The sequence below is a fragment of the Condylura cristata genome, unplaced genomic scaffold (genome assembly GCF_000260355.1).
Source record: "Condylura cristata isolate star-nosed mole 26May11 unplaced genomic scaffold, ConCri1.0 scaffold00027, whole genome shotgun sequence".
NCBI classification, from domain to species: Eukaryota; Metazoa; Chordata; class Mammalia; order Eulipotyphla; family Talpidae; genus Condylura; species Condylura cristata.
This window is the reverse complement of record NW_004567128.1, coordinates 14,030,727-14,052,840: the sequence shown is the minus strand read 5'-3', so window position 1 is coordinate 14,052,840 and position 22,114 is coordinate 14,030,727. Positions and strand designations below refer to the sequence as shown.

General features: G+C 36.4%; 1 protein-coding gene across 1 annotated transcript in view; it reads right to left on the bottom strand.

The window, feature by feature from the left end:
• Positions 1-22,114, bottom strand: part of IL1RAPL1 (interleukin 1 receptor accessory protein-like 1) — a 1,088,386-nt gene that overhangs the window by 715,921 nt on the left and 350,351 nt on the right. The window lies entirely within an intron of this gene.

Sequence of the window (22,114 nt, the reverse complement as noted above, 5' to 3'; positions counted from 1 at the left end):
GGATGGATGGATGGATGGATGGATGGATGGATGGATGGATGGATGGATGGAAGGATGATGGATGCAGAAGGGGAAAAAGGTAAGGAATGAAAAGTAGGTACTGATACTAAAAACATGAAGGAGCTACATGGAAGATTTATTCTCATTCCATGGACGAGGGCTTTCAGGACTACAGTGGTGAGTGTGATATGGTAACAACACCTTAAGGGGGGTTATTTATCTTTGAAACACAATTTGTAAACCAAAGTCATTTCAATAAAGAGAAAGGGATATAAACGGCTAGAGACATTGCTTCTTAAGATGGTTTTAGAGATAGCCACTGTTTACTAAGCTGTTACTATATTGCATGTCTTGTTTGAATTGTTTTACAGTTATTACTACATTTAATATCCACAATAACCAAACATAATTATGCCTATTATGCAGGTCATTAAACTGAGGCACAGAGTGGCTTTATTAACTTGCCTACTACTGTCACATATCTAGAAAGTGTCAGAGACTTAATTTGAGCATAGATGTCTAGATTCCACGCTGTTCATCACTATGCAATTCTACCTATCACATTCTGTATAAAAGAATGCCTATCATATCTCTAAAAAATAAATATGGGATATCACATAAGAAGACCCTCATTCCTTGTTAAGGTGCTTTACTGGCAGAGATAAACCTATCTGACATCTTTCAAAGTAAAGTCTAACAAAATTTCCTTTGAGCAAAATGCTTTGAAAAGCATTTTGCAATGCAACAGCTGAGATTTCTGAAGCAGGAATACCTGGGTTCAAGTCCAAATTCTAACTTATTGTGTAGTCTTGAGAAATACAATTAATTCACTGTATGATAATTCACACCTCATAATGGTCTTCAATTACATGAGGTAACATTTAGTATCTGACATAGGCATAAAGTGAATTATCACTATTCAGTTATTTGGGCAACCAGCTTTATAGCTAATATATTTAAACTGTTCATGTGACTTTCTGATTTGTGAATTGACCAGTAAAATTACTGAAGTATTAGAGAAGCCGGTACAATCCTAGCACACTGGTTTTAACTAGAATTTCTAAAAATGAGAAATCTGATGCCACTAGATTTTGTAGGATAATCTGACACTGTTTTATCCAGTTTTCATCTGAATATGTACCTAATTAATATAGGTAAGTCACAGATTCTCTATAGGAAAGTATCAAGGCATAAGTAGCAATTTAAGTCCAGTAGATGTTATAAATCCAGTTCCATTTCGCATCCACTGTAAGTAATATATCCCTCTTTTGCATTAGACCCAAGTGACAGCATCTGAAATTAAAATGACGATTTAAAGGTTCTAAAGAAAGCTTTTCAATATCCAAGTTTTGTATTTGTCTAAGAGAAAAAGGGGGTTGGACGTTCTGTTATTTCCTATTTACAGATGCATAAAGCAATCACTTTAGAAAATGAACATTCTGTTAAATTTATAGCTGCTGTGCTCTCATTTATCCTAATCTCTGCTGGCTCAGCTTAACTACTGCATTGTCAGTGCCTGTCTTGCTAAACTCAACCAGCAAATTTCACAATGGCCAACAATGTAATAAAGTATTATATATATTTTCCAAACATTACAATGTAACTGCACATTTTATGGAAAGGGAACAACAGGAGAAAATTTAAAAGGGAGAAAAAGATGTAATAAAGATGAATTTTCATTAACAGCCAGGCACCTGATCATTCACGTGGTTACTTATTTCCTCACTTGCAGATTAATGACAGTGTTTACCCCTGATATTGACAAGGACATAATACAACTTGGCATGTGATTAAAGGGGCTGTGACGGAGTTTATTTCTTGGTAGTGTCAACTGCCCTTCCTTTGGCATGAACTGAAAAGCTTACATCAGCTGTAATTTTTAGTAACACCCTTCGGTGGGGTTCTCTTACAACTTTATAAAGCCAGTATGATCAATTGATTATGCTAACAAGTGGGGCCACAGTGAGTGCTTTGCTGGAGATTGCAACTGGTTTCTACACCAGAAGCATGATGACAAGGTTAGCCATTAAAATCAATAATTGTTTAATATTCTTATAAAGCCTAAAGGTTTGTGATAAAGAGTTAAAGATAATCCATTCTGTCTTGTAATATTTGTTCCGGCAAGATTGTTGCATGAGATCACTGCTCAATAAGGAAATAAATAATAAAAAATGATGGGGTCTTGGATGTGAGGTAAGAATAAGCATAAGCCCTTTAAAGAGAACTCCTGACACTTGGTTTTAATTTCAAAACAGGATTGTTAAGCTACTCACCCTCTACTTAAGAGTCTGATAATTCAAAATAAACAACGACAAATTTTAGTATTATTGTGCAACATTTGTACTTCAGAACGATTTAAGGCAATAGTTGAAGCAAAACAGAAGTTCGGAAGAATTATTATCTTTTACATATTCACTTTTTATTCTGCTCTTCCATATACGGATCAACTGATCCCTGCATTTGAAATAATATTTTTGGTGCACATTTATGACTTATGTTGAAGCAATCTCTCTACAAAATAGAAATGAACACATATCAAATACCATTTTAGAAATATCAAATTTAAATAGGCAATATGAATGATGTTAACATCTTCAGGCATAACTGGAATCAACTAGGCAGAGTCTAACATAAAGACTGGGAGGTATATGCATTGCAAAACTGGTGACAGAGAGGCAGTGAGTAATGTCTTGAAAACTGGGGACTGGTGTGGGTTGCAATGAACTGAGGTGGATAGATAGGGTAGAAATTGTAGGTTTGGAAGCATCAACATTGGAAGAGAGAATGAAAAGAACCATTGAAGAAGCTAATGGAGATTTCAGTGAAATGGAATCACCAGGAGATCACATGGGCAAGAAAGTCCAAGGAGTGAAAAAAGCAATGACTGATCACCTCTACTTTTGTCTGACATTAAAATGAGAAGGAAGATTTATAAAATGTCAATAATGAAGACATTACTACACTTCAAAACCACGGTTAATAAGTAGATACGAAAAACAATTTCAGGAGTAAGAAAAGCTTTTCAAGACAACAGAAAGAATGATAGACATAACTATGAACTTCTCCACCTTGAAAGGCAGTTGGAAACGTAAAAACCTCAAATACTTGGTCACATTGTTGTACAAAACAGATGATTCACTGCCTTTCATTCCAGGCAGGGAAGATACTGAATCAGATGAATTATAAATTTTTCAATGCTATAGAAAAGGGAAGGATTGGAGGAATATCAAAGAAGATGAAAACACAAAATTGGAAAGGGAAATGGCTATCTCTCTGTAACAGAAATGCTTGTAGAAATAAGTGTGCTCAAACAGTGCAAATTGAAATGTTTTTAAGTGTCAGCTGAGCTTTTATAACAAATACCTGGGTAACTCTTACTGCTGTGATTTAAAGGAGAGATTTACCAAGAATAATGAATGAGAAAAATAAGACAGACGCTGCATAATTATTCACAATGGAAATATCTCACAGAGATATGACAGCAAGAAAGCCCCAGTTTTTTATCAAAAGCTCACCAAAAATTGATACATAAATTTAACCTTAAAGTATAGGATAAAATGGAATAAGGAGAAGGAAAGCATTCTGAAGGGATGGCCTCATTATTAAACCTAAATTGCAAAAAGTAAGAAACAGAATGATCAGAAATGTGGGTACAGCTGAATTCTAGTTTCAAGGTGAATTAAAAAAAAAGGTTACAATGAATTCCTGAAGAAATTATTATTCAGGAAAATGATAATGTTGCAAAAGTAGCATTTACCTTTACTCCTCTCTTCCAGAGAAATACTTTCTCTCCCCTCCTTTATCTTGCAAACTTCAAGAACCTGTGGTCTCCCCCAATCTCCTGCCCCAGCCTCCCCACCTATTTCACTTGTCGTCCCTGAAATTCAATTTACAAAAGTCAGTTCAGTTCTTCAAGCACCAAATCCAATGGACACATTTCAGTTTTCTTGTTATCAAATTTACCTCTTGATTTTTATACACTTGACCCTTCTCTTTCCTGAAATTCTTCCTTTAGTTTCCCTTGAAAACAAACTAACTCATGCATTCCTTCCTTTAATGAACACTGGTCTTGAAACAGTTATTTTCCAAGAGTTGTTGCTACAGCCATGTTTCATTCTTGATTTGAGCAGAGTGATATAGTTCTTCATTTCAAATATTCTCCTCACTTGACTCTACTATGTGATCACACACAATCTCATGATTTTAGCCATAATGAATATCAATAATTTCCTATGGAGAAAATTGAAAGCATGGACACAGATTTCCTATGTAACACATCAGAATATCTGGTATGTTGGTTTTTGTTAACTATATCCCTTACATGTTGCGTGCACCACTCCTGGAGTGAGAGTCACTGATGCATAAAGAAGGATACTACTACTACTGAGATTTTGTTGTATTGCTGGAAAATATGGAGGCAGAAACACTAGGGAACAAGATACAGCTGAAGCTGTTAGCTTAAAAACTACTGTACAGGCCCTCCCTGGTGGCGCAGCGGGTTAAAGCACTGCACTGAGAGACTAAAGCCACTTCCGCATGAGTTCGATTCCTGCCTGCCCCGGAGGTGACCACATGGCACAGCAGACCTCTCCTGGCCCACCCGCTGCTCCCCTCAGCAGTGTACTTCGTTGATCTGCCTGTTCTGCTCCCCACTCTGTCTCTGGTGAAGCCTCTCACCACCCCTGAGCCTCAGGCCTATACCCTAGCTATGTATGTACAAATAAATAAATCTTTAAAAAAAAAAAAAAACTACTGGACATACTCTATAGAGAGGTCAACTACCAGTTCAAGCACTAAAAGTGGCATAGACTTCAAACTCTCTACAACTAGAGTCAACACTACCCAACCACATTTTTCACCCCCCACTCGCATCCTCCAATGTCTCTTTCTCTGGTGGCCTACATCATCCACCCTGTCATCCAAACAAGAATCATGTGAGTTTTCTTAGGCTACTACATATTTCTCCATTTTTCATTCATCACTACCCTTTAGAGGTTCTTTCTTTCATTTTTCTTTTGATGATACCAATTTTGAGATATAAACCACACACCATAAAATCTGCTCTTTTGTAGTACACAATTAATTGGTTTTTAGTAGATTTATCACATTATTTTATATTGTGAAATATTGTATAATCATAAGTATCAAATTCCAGAACATAGTTTTACCTATTAGCAGTCACTCTCCAGGCCCCATACTCCCAGAGCACCTTTGAACCATTAATCTACTTTATGGGTTTATGGGTGTTGGGCAAATATGTAGTCTTTTTCATGTGATTATCTCCTGTTCTAACACAATCACTTTTGAAGTCAAATTTTCATCTCCATTCCTGCTTGCCTGGATTATTCTAATGATAATCTAACATTTCTCAGTGATATATCACCAACACTTTTATTTAGAGAATAAATTTGATCATATATCTCCCCTGCAACAAATAAAAACCTCAGTGGTTAACAATCACTTATAGTTGAAGCCCAAGTTCTTTAAATTTGCTTAAAAGTCACACCATGATCTGACCTCTGCTTAACTTTCCTGGGTCCTTTTGAAACTGAATGCATCCTGATTTAATTTGCCAGCACTGACTAACTAATATTTTCTACAAGCATAAAGTTACTCTTCCTTTCTTGGCCTTTGCTCAAGTTTTCATCTAAAAATACTCTTCTCATCAATGTAAACTTATCCACAAGACAAAGCCTTTGTTTACTCAAGAATCTTTCCCTGACACCCTCAGAAGCATATCCTGAATGTTTCTAGAATATTTCATGAAAGTGTACATTACTTAATTTATCGCATTATTTTACAATTATATACCTAAGTGTATCTTACTTTCACTATAACGTAAGCTCTTTGTAATAACAAGACCAACATAGCCATCTCTGTATTCCAAGTTTTCTATAGAATTTGTACAATGTATGAATGAACGCAATAATATTTATTTCTACTGAATAATAAAAAATGAAAGGCTTCAAATATTACTGGAAGTAGTATGAAAAACTGTTGTGGTCATTGAAGCAATAAAAAAATAAGATATAGATCAATTTCTGGAAGCCACAATTAGAGAACTCTGGAACTTGGCACATTTTGAATTTTGTCTAAAAAGAAATTTTCAATGCAAGTACAGACAACATGGTGATTGGAGACTGGGGCAGGCAGAGATTATACTTAGAGCTGAATTAGACTCAGTGATTTCCATGATCATTCAAATCAAGACTGCACTAGTTATTTGTAGAATAGTAATGAAGAGCATCCAAGGAAATTATTAACTTGGACAATCAACAGGGTCATAAATAGGAGAATTAGGAGAAAGGAGGATTGAAATTTTTAAGATATATGGACTGTTTTAAAATTAGCTACATACCTACCATAACTGACATGCTGGGTATAGACCTTCCAAATATTATTATGTCAGGAAAAAAAAAAAACAACTACAACACTGTATGAATATTACATTTCTTCCAATATCCAATATTGTACACTATATGAATGTACTGGTGGTTGGTCTCAATAAACAAATTGAGATTCTCTTTAATGTTTGACGTCTTGGTACACTAAGATATTTGTTTCCTGCAGAGACTTGCTATAATCATGTCTAGTTCCAAAAAGCTAAAGGAAAGAACTATTTTGCGACCTCCCTGGTGATGCAAGGGGTTAAGATGCATCACTATGAAGCTATTCTCAGTCACTACAGCACAGTTTGATCCCTGGCAAACAAAGTGACCCACATGGTGCAGCAGACTTCTCCTAGCTCACCCACTGCTCAGTGTATCTCAGTAGATCTGCCTGTTCTGCTCCCCATTCGCTCTCCAATGAATCCTCTCATCCCCCCAACCCCCTATCTCTGGCCTACACACAGCTTTTCTATGCATAAATAAAAAAATCTTCAAAAAAATTGAACTGGGCCCTCCCTGGTGGCGCAGCAGGTTAAAGCACAGCACTGAGAAGCTAAAGCCACTTCCGCATGAGTTCGATTCCCGCCTGCCCTGGAGGGGACCACATGGTGTGGCAGACCTCTCCTGGCCCGCCCGCTGCTCCCCTCAGCAGTGTACTTCGTAGATCTGCCTGTTCTGCTCCCCACTCTGTCTCTGGTGAAGCCTCTCAACACCCCTGAGCCTCTGGCCTGTGCCCCAGTTCTGTATGTACAAATAAAGTAAATCTTAAAAATATATATATAACTATTTTCTCTGATTTACCTTAGTCCAGTTTTCGCATTAATGATATTTAGATGATTGAAGGTGTTCGAGAGATAGGCATTTGCTATAAGCAGATAAAAACTGCATTCATGGAGCTCGGAGAAAGTATATAGAAAGACTGTATACTCACAGGCTATAGAAACATAATGTAGCACATAAATCTACATTTAATTAATTCATTGAGACAATATCCAATGTGAAGTAGTAATTCACCACTCATTCAAGATGTTATATTCCCAACATTGAAACAGGGTTATACTTATGTTTGGAACTCATAAATGGTAATAAGTGAGTAGCACTTATCATAATCTAGTGTGGGTTATGATCAGCTATATACATGACTAGTGGCCACTTTCTGCAACCACTAAATAATACAGTGCTTGAGAATTGCAGGATGGTTCTGCAAACAGTTTGGTAGAGATGTGACAAGTTTAAGAGTTGTAAAAATCAAACAAAACAGGCCCTCCCTGGTAGCGCCGTGGGTTAAAGCACTGCACTAAGAAGCTAAAGCCACTTCCGCATGAGTTCGATTCCCGCCTGCCCCAGAGGTGACCACATGGCGCGGCAGACCTCTCCTGACCTGCCCACTGCTCCCCTCAGCAGTGTACTTCGTCGATCTGTCTGTTCTGCTCCCCACTCTGTCTCTGGTGAAGCCTCTCACCGCCCCTGAGCCTCTGGCCTGTACCCCAGTTCTGTATGCACAAATAAGTAAATCTTAAAAAAAAAATTAAAAATCAAACAAAACAAAGCAAAACAAAATTTTCTATTGTCTAATGACTTTTAAAATCAGTTATAGCAATTCCCTTGCTTTATTTTCATCTAAGTTGCAGAGTCAAAAACAGTATGCTTTGGAGACACTTGGCTCTAGTTTCCAAGATGAGCTTCTTTATGAAGATAATATTTCTTGCCCTTTCTTTGGGGATCGGATTTGAGAAGCTTTACCAATACACTTATACTGCTCTATCTGAAAATCTCAGGAATGTCCCCCAAATAGACTACAAGTTCTTCAGTAGCAGTGGAGATTTAAGTTCAACCTAAGGTCATTTTAGTACTCACCTTTAACTACCCTGTTGAGACATTTTCTCCTAATAAAGTATCTTTCAGCTGAACAATGCTGCTATCTATCATCAGAAAAGTATATCTACAATATAGTTAAACTTTAAATAGAAATGTATACAACTCATCATGGAATTTAGAAGATGTTTTTAAGGGGAATAATATGAAATCTGAAATTTCAGAGTCAAAGCTCAAATGTCATATTGACTTTTGGGATTTAGGAGGATTATTTATAAATGATGATTATCATTACAGAATTTAAAATGATAGCAACCATTAAATACTTTCAGACTTCATATTGGATTACCAATATCTAATTCTTGTGAATAATAAAGAATTAAGATATTCAGGCACCAATCTGACACTGCTAGCTATAGTTTAGAGTCAAATAAAGTGTTTTATTTAGAGTTCAAAATTCACAAAGGCTTGTGAACAGGTCAAGCAGACTCTAATATACTACATCTGCTCCTGTGTTTGCTCCATTTTTTAAGATAAAATGTCATTCAAAAAGTGCCTTCCTTATTCCCACATGGGTTCTTAGACTATTCAGAAAACTCATGGGGAGAAAGATTACTTATTCATGAAAACAGGGTTTCTTTGGTCATCCTGGATTTGATTGGCATTAGCAGCAACTATGTCTGACTCCAAAGATTTAAATATTCATTATAGCATAATGAGGGTATTTAAATATCTATGCACTAGAACTTTCAAAGTAATTCTCATTCTGGAATAAATGTAGCCTATTTTACATAGATGACCTAACAAAATGACAAAGCATTATATTTCTGATAGCTTTACTGTTTGGCAGATCAAAATATAGAATGTCTAGCATTCTCTTAAAATATATTAGCAGAAGTTTCTCACAATATTAACCACTTTTATCTGAAAATCAATGAGCAAAATAAGAAATGGTTTATTACAATAGCTGTATGCATATGCCTCCCTAAAGCCTCCTTGTGAATATATATATATATATATTTAGCCAAACAGGACATGGGCTTTAAGTACTCCTTCTAGGACAGAGGCATTCCTTAAATAACTAACAATTGTCATCTAATATGGCTGTACTATATTACATCCTCAAGAGCAAATGTCCCCAAGGGTTTACATATGTATATAAATATATATGTATATATGTATATATGTGTGTATATATATATATATATATATATATATATATATATATATATATATTTTTAGCCAAACAGGACATGGGCTTTAAGTACTCCTTCTAGGACAGAGGCATTCCTTCTTTCTCCAATATATACCATATATGGTAGGCTCCATTTTGTAGGAAATGGAATGTAAGTTGACACTTCCAAAATTATAAAACTGATATTTCCTTCCTTTGTACATGCAACACAGTATGATAAAGAAAAATACATAAAGAAGAAATAAATTATATTGATTTCTTAATTAATTGATCACTTAATACCATCTCTACAACAGTCACAGCAAAACTAAAATTTTTTGTCATTGCTTTTAAAATATGTGTGTGTGTACATGTATATACATACTACAAGAAAAATGTTCAGGTATCCTGATGTGTTAAAGAATGTACAACTCACAAATGTTGACTCCAAATATCAAATAATTACCTGAAACATTTTACAATTTCACAAATGTTTCACATAGGGCAGCTCTTTAGTTAAACAAACACCAATTACTACATACAGAGTCACATTTCAAATTTTGTAACAACCCACAGAAAACATTTTATAAAAGAGCAAAATGAATGGTTCTCCTTTAAGCACTCCAAAGCTAGTTGATACATATTTTATTATGATTAAACTGGAATGAGTATAGGTACTTTATGAATATGTAAATGATATAAATTTAAAGTTTCAATGTATTCAGAACAGAATCCCAAATGTCACTACAAAATTTTCAAAGCTAGCTTAAGCATATTACAGATATTTTTCTGTTTCCGGGAAACAAATAGCCACATTGATCTGAGAACAGAACACTATGAAAAATAACATACAGATAGGATATGATAATAAATAAACATATGTGTGTGTGTGTGTTATCAAGAGAAACTGAAAGGATGGAAGTTATGTAAACTGAGAGATCAAAGGTGAGCACTGTAGAGAGTGCTTTCTGACAGAAGGCATACTTTTGATCTAATCACTCAAAGACCACTATGTAGAAAGGTCATCTAGAAACACAATCATGCCTCTTCCTCTCAGGGCCGACTGTCCATGACTGGCCACACCCAAGTGTAGGATATAGGAAAGGGAGTCCTCGATGAATTTTTAACAGGTCTCTCTCCTTCTACTTAGGGAAGAGTGAAATGGATGTGGGCGCACAAAGTAAAGATATACAATACAGTACTTTGAGTTTATAGCTAAAACATTCACCTTTCTCCCTATGTGTCTTTTAGACACATACATGTATGTATGTATGCTTACAAGTAAGCTTAACAGCAGATAACTTTTAAGGTACTCCCATCAGGCTTTTGTCAGTCTTCTCAGCAGATACTGTGCAGGCAAGGAAATAATAGAACAGTGTTCAAAATAATTAAAGATAAAACCAGCCAGCAAACAATATCATATTTTATATATATATATATATATTTTATATATATATATATAATGTGGCTGTGAGAGGATCCGACAGAGACAGAATGGGGGGCAGAACAGGCAAATCGATGAAGTACAGTGCCGAGGGGAGCAGCGGGTAGGAGAGGTCTACTGTGCCATGTGGGTCACCTCCCTGGCCGGAGATTGAACTCACACTGAAGCAGCTGTGGCTCACTTGCAGTGCTATGTCCTAACCCATAGTGCCACCAGGGAGGGCCAATATCATATTTTAAATGACTATTTCATCTAGGAGGATGAAATAATGGCCTTCGCAGATTTCTTCAGACAAACAGAAACTAAATAAGTTTGCTAATGTTAAACAGATGTTGAAAAATGCTCTCCTAAATAAATTGAAGAGAAAAAAAAAATCCAATACTTCAAACCAATCCGCACAAGCTAGAGTAAGCAAAGCAGTAGGGTATTGGAATAGTAATAATAATAAAAAGACTAATGAAGAACAGACTAATAGACTAAAGACTAGGGTGTAACATGTGAAACCATAAAAGAAAACATAGGTGGAACACTGTGTGACACTGATATCAGAGATGTTTCTTGAGCCACAACTCCAACAACAAAGAAAATGACAAAATTAAACAAATGGAACTATATCAATCCAGCAAAACGTCTGTGCTATAAAAGAAACTATTATAATGAAAAGACATTACTGAGTGGAAGAAAATATTTGCACTCATACATCTGACCAGGGACTAATATCCAAAATCTACAATGCCTTACATCACTCAACAAAAGCAAAACAACTAACTCAAAAACTGTCTTAACAAATCGATAGTCACCTTTCCAAAGACATACATTTGGCAGACAGGCACATGCAAAATTGCTCATTGTCACTTCTCATCAGGAAAATGCAATCAAAATCACAAAAACATGCCACTTCACAACCTTGAGAATGGTTCCTATAAAACAGATCAGAAACAGCAAGTGCCAGTCAGAGTAAAGTAATCTACATTGCTGTTAAGAATGTAGACTGCTTCTGCCCCTATAGAAAACTCTATAGAGGTTTCCCAAAACACTAAAAATATGAGTCTTTCATATGATCCAATACTTTCTCTTCTTGATACCTTTTCAAAAAAAACAAAAACAATGAAGGGGTATATGCACTCCTATGCTCAAAGCAGCACCATTTACAATGCCAAAGTAATGTAAATATGCCCAAGAACAGAGGAAAAAAAGGCGGCGCAAGAGGTTAAAGTGCAGCACTCCAAAGCTGGCTGCAGCTACCTCAGCATGAGTTTGAGCCCAGGCCAGGGAGGTGATCCACATGGCACAGAAGATCTCCCCTGCCTCTCCAGCTACTCCCTTCTGCAGTGTACTCTTCGTTCTGCCTATTCTGTTCTCCACTTTGTCTTTCAGCCTCTTGCACCTCTTGCCAGTGCCCCAGTTCTTTAAAAAATATATACATGCACACATACATACACATATGTGCACACACACACATACATGCATGCATGCATATGTGTGTGTGTGTACACACACACACACACACTTGGAAACCTATATCTCTAAATCATATACAGTGCTGCAAACCAACATTACCTAAACAAAAATAACACAGTGAAAATAAGTACATGTTATATAGCAATTCATTTTTAAATTACAGTTCCTTTATAAAGTTTTACTAAATTTGATAGCCTAGAAAGTTAAAGTCAAGACTGATGACTGAGGGATTTTTTGTTTTTTTCTTTGTTGTGAATATGTACATTTAGAACTTTAAGGGGACTATGATTATAAGGCATATTAATGAAGGATTCAACCTTCTATTTTGACTCCCCCCCCCGTATATTTTAATTTACATTTAAAATATTTTAATTGATATGTCTTTAAGCACAAAAATGAACAAACTCAAATGGGGAAAAATGTGGAACATTTTATCCTTAAACATTTACCTTTAAAAGTAGCAACTACTGGCCCTCCCTGGTGGCGCAGCCGGTTAAAGCACAGCACTAAGAAGCTAAAGCCACTTCCGCATGAGTTCCATCCCCGCCTGCCCCAGAAGTGACCCACATGGCATGGCAGACCTCTCCTGACCCGCCCGCTGCTTCCCTCAGCAGTGTACTTGGTCGATCTTCCTGTTCTCCTCCCCATTCTGTCTCTGGTGAAGCCTCTTACTGCCCCTGCACCTCTGGCCTGTACCCCAGTTCTGTATGCATAAATAAAAAAATCTTTTTAAAAATAGTAGCAACTACTAAAATAATACTCCAATACCCTTTTAATACAACAATAATGACTGTCAATTTTTACTACTTTTACTCTGATGAAAACTCTACTTATAGAATTGTGTTCTGCAATTGCTTTTCTGGAATTCTGAACACACTAAATTTATTGTTTTTAAAATAACTGAGGGCCCTTCCTGGTGGCAGAATGGATTAAAGTGTGTCACTATGAAGCTATATGCAGCCACTGAAACACAAGTTCCATCTCCAGCCAGGGAGCTGACTGACCCACATGGTGTGACAGACCTCTCCTCACCCGCCCACTGCTCCCCTCAGCAGTGTATTTCAGTAAATCTGCCTGTTCTGCTCCCTTCTTTGTCTCTGGTGAACCTTATCCCTACCATACCCCTGGCCTGTACCCCAGTTCTTGTATGCATGAATAAATAAATCTTTAAAAAAATAACTGATAAATCATGACACAAAAGATTCTTTTTATAAGGCTTTGTGGGCAAATATACTCATTGTTATCAAGATAAGTTTGCTAAAATTTCTAATGAGATTAAACAAAACAAAACAAAACCCTCCCTGGTGGCGCAGCGGGTTAAAGCATAGCACTAAGAAGCTAAAGTCACTTCAGCATGAGTTCAATCCCTGGCTGAGAGGTGATCCCATGGCGCTGCAGACCTCTCCTGACCTGCCCGCTGCTCCCCTCATCATCGTACTTGTCAGGTGGTCTGTTCTGCTCCCCAATCTGTCTATAGTGAAACCTCTCACCGCCCCTGCACCTCTGGTCTGTACCCCAGCTCTGTATGCATAAATAAATAAATATATTTTTAAAAACCCACCTAATTCCAACCTCATATATGCTATACTAATATATGTATGCATTCAGCTTCACTTTAAAATGCAGTGTGTGTGTGCACAACACATTACAACTTTGATGATACATCATATTTGTTTAACAACATTCCTTATCATTGGCAAACCTGAAGGAAATTTTCATTGCATTGTTTAAAAAGAAAACACCATTTAAAAATAAAACACCAAAAATAAGATCATATGAATAAAGGCTTCATTTTTGCATATATTTCTAAGCTGGTTCAGTCTACCAATAATCTTAACCACATATTATTAATAATTTTACAGTTGTTCTGATCCATATTAATGCAATATATCAAAAATTCAAATGATTTCAGATGGATCATACTCATTCAAAGCACAATACAATACTAGTAGTTGCTATGTCCTTAAACCAGTTCAAATGTCAAATGGAACCTATTAAACAACAGGATTTCGCACCCTTCAATGTTTCTACAGGTCAACAAGATTCTCTGCACTTGTCACTATCATGAGGAATAGCTACAACAGAAATTGATTAGGAATTTATTCTTTCGATATATATTTTGTTCAATATTTATCTTGTGATATTTGTAAGAATTTTACCAAAGACTTGAACTAGAATTAAAGATCTTTCTTAGTAGTGTTCTATGCATGGATTACTTCAACCTTTTATGAGAGCTCAGGGTGTTTTTACCAAATAATCAAACATGATTCATTTTTAATAAATTTTCACTTTGGTAAGGCTTGAATCACATTCTTTATGTGTTCACTGCCCAAGAAAATTAGCTTTCTCTAGATCCTTTCAGTGTAAAGACTGGCCTCACATCCAGTCCTTCACCTACTCTGATCAACTAACTAGCACGTGCTGAATATTCCTAACCACATTTTAGAGTACATACATGAAAATACTTTTTTTCATAAAAATTTTACATTGTAAAATCTGAGATATCTATAACTTAAATATTTAATGATCCTATTCATCTAATTTCTTAAGGTGGCAATATGCATTCATTATATGCATTTATCAATCAACTATACCTCCCATAGGTAACATGGGGTCTTCTTTGAAAATATACAGTTGTTCCCCTGATTTTCCAGGTTAATAGATATTATGGCCCTTATGGTCTACAGTATTGTCACAATAGCATATAAGTAATCAATTTTCATTTTCAGTTAACATAATACAATAACATAAAGGATGACATTGGAGATGAAGGGCATGGTTGTAATTCTACTCTACACTGGACCTCAAGCAAACATGCTAAGGAAAATACAAGAACCTAGGTGCCTTTAAAAGAATTTTCTTCATCATAGCTGTGGCATATCTGGTGTCAATTCCTGGGAAATAAATATCAGAAATCACTCATTGTCTTTCCTGCCACCTTCCATTTATATCTTACCAAAATATAAGCTGCACCAACTTTATAGTATAAAATTCCTTCAGATGTAATTGGATCATTGCAACCGTATCACGCTTCCCTGGTTTAAATTCTTGAAAGGCCTTTCTACTTGCAGATGCTGAGCTCCTTGATGCCCCTTCCTTTGATTCAAATCTTCTAGAATCCCCAAGTCCCTGAGTATATAACATCCATACTCTTTAGTAAATCAAATTTGACGATTCCATCTAGCCTCTAACTTCAAACATCCCCCTCAGAAGAGTGGCTGGCATTCCCCACCCCATAGCTGGCCATAGTGTACTTCTATCTGGAAATGCCTCATCTCCTCCTTATTTGTCTGGAAAACTCTGTTTATACACCAAAAGTCTGACATAGTCTAATGGGAGGAGCCTGCACTTTTCCTCTATTTCCCACACTAATCCTTCCTCCAGGCAAGGTCCATTTCTCCCTTTACATCTCCAGTAGCTAAACCATTTCTTGTACATTGCACTAACTCAATCAGAATTCCAGTTAACTCTTTCACAGATAACAAAAACAATGTGAGTGTGTGTGTGCGTGTGAGTGTGTTTAGACATACAGGATAACAGACTGAATGCCTAAATTCTCAATGTATAATTTGCTGATATGTAAGGACAGTTTAAATTGCTACTTTTTAACAGTACTTTCATCAGGAAAAAAAAAAAAAAACTCTCAGTCACCTCAATTTCCTGATAGGTTTAAGCAGCTTTCTACCCCATCCACACATCCTTCCCAACCCAACTTTCTTCAGATATTTCAATTGAAACCTGTCATCTTATTTTCTCCAAGAATATCTAGCTAAAGAACAGAAGTACTTTTAAAACTCTTAAGTTAAAACTATAATACATTTTTAAAATGGTATTCAATGATTTCCTCATTCGTTTTTTTTTTAAATGTTTGCCTTCTGAAACAAAATACACATAGGAAAAAGTCCTGCCATCATAAGCTTAACGAGTTCTCACAACACGAACATGCCTGCATAACCACCAACCAGGTGTCATTCTTTGCCAGCGTCATTAGAACATCATCCATAGACCTCCCAACAGCATTTCTTCCCTCTTTTTACCAGTAATAACCATCTTGATTTCTAAACTTTATTACTTTATGTGAATATAATCACACAATAAGTATTTATCCCAATTTAGCATTTGTTTCTGTCTGTAAACCTCACCAGTGCTATCACACTTAGTTGGATTTCTATCATTTTCCTCACCAAGTAGTTCTCCCTGGTGTGATTTTACCATAATTTCTTATCCATGCTGCTGCTGATAGACATTCAAATGGCTTCTGTTTGGGAATATGAAGAACAATGATGCTACATGCATCATCTTAGTATCTGATGATCTCAGAAAGAATTTGCAGTTAATGTCACTTTGAATAAGTTGGTGCATTTTTCCGTCAATTTATACCATTTTTGTCTTTAAGAGAAACTTTTAAAGGTCTTTTTAAAATACACTAATATCAGCACATATTCCCAAGCAGTTTTTTTTAAGCAGCCCAAAACCACTAAGATCATTTTTAAATGTGAGAAATAAATGCATGCACCAGAAAGCTCTACGAAGACCACCAATTTCTTTTTCTGTCAAAATGCACACAATTAAAGATAATGTCAATGTGCATAAAGATATGAGTCCCCATGACCTACATGCTGTCTTGCAACTATGCCAGAACTTGGCTACCCAGTCACTATGTCACTGATACTTGTACGGACATGGAGTAATTTCCTACCGTGCATGCATCTTATTTATGTGCCAAATGGTCTCCCGAAGGCTCTCCCCAAATCTCATATTCAAATAATCCATTTCTTCCCTTAAGTAAAGCCATCTTAAATATCAGAGAAATCTGAAATATTATCATTATGAGTAGAATTTCTTTAAATTGTTTTTGGATTGCAATGAAATATATGGAATTATTTCTGCATGTGTTATGCTTTCTTTTCCAGAGTAAGTAATGCATATTATGGCACACTCTGAAAAATGGGGAGCAACTTACATTCTCTGTTACTGAGGAAAAGGGATTCTACAGTAAATGAAGATAAATGTGTGAGTGTGTAATCTGAAAGATGTGGAAAGGTAGAAGTGATGAAAGAATACAGGAGGCTGAGACAATGGCGCTGAGATAGACCTCACATGCGAAAGTCATACCAGATGGTGATCAACCATTATGAAAAAAAAAACAACAACTGAGTAACAACTACCAATTAAACAATAAGCTAGGTCCTAGGAACAATAAGAAATAGAATTCCTCTTGAACAAAAAAAAAAAAAAATCACAGTCCACTAGAAAGACAAACATAAAAAGGGAACTACCAAAAATGGAATAATTGCTCACCATGAGAGAGATAATCAATGCCTTTAAGATTAGTTCAAAATAAGAAATGATAAATACCTAGCCAGCTGTGTTCACCAGCATTTCCTGGTCTAATGAACTAGCATGCTGCATTTTTGAGTACTATGACATTGGTAAGGGAAATGAGCACAGAAAATCTTTCTGTGGAATAAAAGGAAATCAACAGAACCCATAATATAGGCTACTTTTCAAAAGCTACTCGATCCCCTGTTCAACAAACAGTCACTGAAAACCTGCCGTGCTTAAGTCAGAGATATAGCCAAAGGTAAGGAAGACAGTGGAACTGTGTTTAAGGATCTCAGAACTCAGCTGAAGAAAATCAGCACACAATGGGAAAGAAGAAAGACAGTGTCATGCTATTGGCATGCATGTATGGGGCTTCTAGGATGGGAACAAGAGAAGGAACTATCATTTGCAAGATGACAACACAGGATGTGAATGAATATCATTATTAGCTTCATCAGACTGCCTTTTCCCCAAACCAACACCTCACCCTTTCCATTCCACAATGGGAAGATTTCTAAAGCACAGACCACACACATTGGCAGTGGGTGGAGATTAATTTACCTCCCTCCCAACCTGGTCATATAAGGAGATATGTTGAGGAAATGTTTTCTTTCTGTAATAAACACAAGATTCTCATCACAAGTATTTCTAAAATCTTCTTGTAGTTATTAGCAGACTCAGAATATTCAAAGGATTACAAAGAATAATCTTCCACAAATGGTCTGTAGGAACTGGGGTGACCATGGGGTGTTCAAAGTTAGTGCTTTTTCACTGCTTCAAGGTAGAAAACGGGCTACATATGAGTTACATTTGACAAAGCATTGGAAACCAGCTGTGTAGAGAGAGTAAGTACACCTAGAAAGGATCAGAATGAGCTAGAAGTGACATTTTCTTCAGAAAAGGCACCTATGATTGGCATGATTAAATTAAAACTTTGAAGGCAGTATAGCTGAGTATACCTCCTCTCCTTCCCTCTGCAAAAAAAAAAAGGGGGGGGGGAGGTGGGGTGGAGGGACAAAGAGGACGGTTACTAAATAAAGCTGAGGAGGATTATGCCAGAAATTTTTTTTTAAGTAAATCTTGGTGGAAATAGATGTTGACTTTGAAAAAAAAAGAGATACCATCATTAGAAACACTAAAAAGAATGATTACATAAAAGCCTCGAGGTAGGGTCCAGCTAGAAGCAACATACACTACTGGGGTTAAAATGGAAACAGAAATAATGTTGCGTGCATGACTAGGAGTTTGGGAAAGGTTCTGGTGGCTAAAATATCAGCGACTGTAAACATGAATTGGCAGTAAGATTAGAGCAGAGGAAAGGACACATTCATAAAATAGTTTGAAAAAAGGAAACAAGCCTCACTGACTTTATGTGAAAATAAATTAAAAAAAAAAACCTAGGAGGCAAGATTATAAGTAGAATCACACTTTGATTCTGTATTATCAAAAAGTAGAGCACTGTGTGCATGCACACAGACACACAGAAAAACGAGAAGAAACAGCGTGTGGAATATGTTTAGGGTATAGCTATATGCTGTGGAGAAATGATTTTTCCTCTTTCCACTTACAGACAGCTCATAATTATGAACACGTCTTGCTGTAGAGCTCTAACAGCCTGTTTCCTTCTACGTGGCTGAAGAGTCAAGTTCATTATGTCTGTAGGGACTTGGAACACACACAAATAACAGTGGTCATTAATCATGCTGGCTAAATTCCTAAACCATAGACAGGACTTTATGGAAAAATGGGAAATTCCAGGCTTTCCCTGGCATTACTTTAAGTTATTTTTTGACAAGTAAGTTCAAAAGCAAGCTTTCATTCTGTTGTTAAAAGAAGGTTTGAAGATCACCTGCTTTGTCTTCCATACCATAAGTCTCAACAATGCAGAACACTGGATGTTTCACATACAACAGAAAAGATATATTATAGCCATTAACCTCCCCCTTAGTTGCTGATAAAGTAAAATAGACCCATTTTTTACAGAAACTCGTTTATATCTGTTCAGATAAATATTCCTCTAGCTGCAATGAAGCTTATCATTTTTTTGCAAAACCACTGGTTACCAATTTAAAATCCATATAAAGGGAATGCAAAAATCATATTATAAAGGTGAAAACAGACAGTTCTCTCTCTCTCTCTCTCACACACACACACACACACACACACACACACACACACACACACACACACCTTAAAACATCAAAGAATTACATGCAGGCTTCATATTAGTAAGTAGAGGAAGATTTAAGGTTACATATTGGATGAGGAGAATTGTAGCTGTCAAATGACCACAGCTAGCAGAAAAAAAATTATTCTTTGCAATCCTGTTGAAGCTGGGAATTGTGTTGAAGTTTACATTCTCTTTTGGAAGAGTGAATTTCCCCCTTGAATTCATTCAGTTGTTATTTCTGACCCTAGATGGAACAGGCCTCTAAGTGGTGAAAAGTTTTTCTTTTTCCTTTTTGTAATGAACACTTGTCTGGGACAAGCCCTCGTTGGACAAGCCCAGCTGCATTGAGGAAATAAGGGATTTTTCTGCCATGAATTTTTCACTGCAGAGACCATCTGCTTTTGCCAGAGCAATCATAAGCTTTGTAGAATGGTCTGCACACCATCTGGCTCCCATCAATGTCTTGAAGATTCCATCACAACTGTCTTCAAAAGGGACTATTTTCCCTGGCATACCAGGTGTATTTACTACTTTTCCTAGAATAAACGGGGCTTATTCTAATTTAAGGAGTGTTTGGGATCTTGAAAGTGACTCAAGCTTATCAAATAGTTTGAGAAAGTACAAAATGTTAAGATAAGCAAGGTCTTGCTTTGCCATCATTTCCTTTTAAGTTTAATAATAACTGGACATGGACTTCTTTGGTGGCACAGGGGTTAAAGTCTCCACAGTATTAAGCTATAGCCAGACAATGTGGCCTGAGTTCAATCCCTGGTCAGGGAGGTGACCCACATGGCATGGCAGACCTCTCCTGAACTGCCCACTGCTCCCCTCAGCAGTGTATTTCAGCACATCTGCCTGTTCTTCTCCCCACTCTGTCTCTGGTGAATCCTCTCACCCAAAACCCCACACCTCTGGCTTGTACCCCAGTTCTTGTATGCATAAGTAAATACATCTTTAGAAAAGGAAGTGAAAGTGCTTGCTTTTGCACTATTCCCTCCATACTATGCTAAGCATACAAACACTTAACCTAAATATTCTAATGTCATAAGGAAGCTCCGGTAAGTCCAGGATCATTGGCAAATATATTTAAACTGAGAGCACGGGGTGACTGAGTTTTCCAATGACTAAATCATGGTTAACTGAAAAATGACTGTTTTCACTATGAAAACTCAATAAACAAAAAGACAAATAACCCAATCTAAAAACTGGAAACATATCTGAATGTACATTCGTCTAAGGAGGAAGTACAAATGGTCAATAAACACATGGAAATATACTAAAAATTATTACCAATAAAGGAAATGAAAATCAAAACTACAGTGAGATATCATTTCTCATTCCTTATGATAGGTATACTCAAGGAGGTTTCAGAGGAAAAGGGGAGTGACTCAATGACTGTGGAATTTCCTTCTGAGGTGGTTGATAAAAATGTAAAACTGATGGTGGTGATAGCTGCACAGCCCTGTAATGTAGGAAACCAAAAACAAACAAAAACAATTGCATTTTAAATGAATGAATGAATTATAAAGTATGTGAATTGTATCACAATAAAATTCTTTTTTTTTTAAGCCTTGTTCCAGTTGGTAGAAGTTAGTAAGTGTTGTTTGGGAATTTAAACACAAAGGAAGCTTTGGATGGGAGGTAATGCAACTATTCTGTCGATACTCCCTAAAGTTAGCTTTCCCTATCTGTCCTCTTGTAGACAGTCTTTCATTTTCTTTCCATGCTATTGCAAAGTTCAGAAGATAAAGGAAGATCAAGATAGGGGGAAGAGAAACTTCCAGGCACATTTAGAGGACTGATTTTAGCAGAAACATTTGCTTGGCATTGCAATGTTCCAGGAAAGTCACAAATACATCACTTATCAAAGAGTGGGGTGTGGACCAGGGCATTTATGGGTTTGCCTCACTTTCTAGAGCCCTGTGTTAATGATTGGGAACTTACCAACCTTGACTGCAACGATGCGTGTATTATTAATTCAAGAATCCTAAGTGAACATCAGCGAAGACAGACAATACTTTATCTTTTAATCGATGGCAGATAATTTCATAGAAATAATTTCTTCTAACTTCCCTCCTTTGCTTCTACCTCTTTCCAAGTTAATAAACAGGAGCTCTTAATAATGATTCCCCTTCAAGAATGAGGCTAGCAATGTTGTCCTGTTCTACAGCCCTTATTTAATGTCCATCCTCTTTATTTGTTAGACAAACAAAAAAGTAAAACTAATCTTTTCTGGTAAAGAAAGGTTGATGAAGGACGGTTGAAAACACAGATTTCAAAAAAAAATGTACAAAATGATGTAAAAATAAAATTTTTAATTTACAGTGTTTAATAGA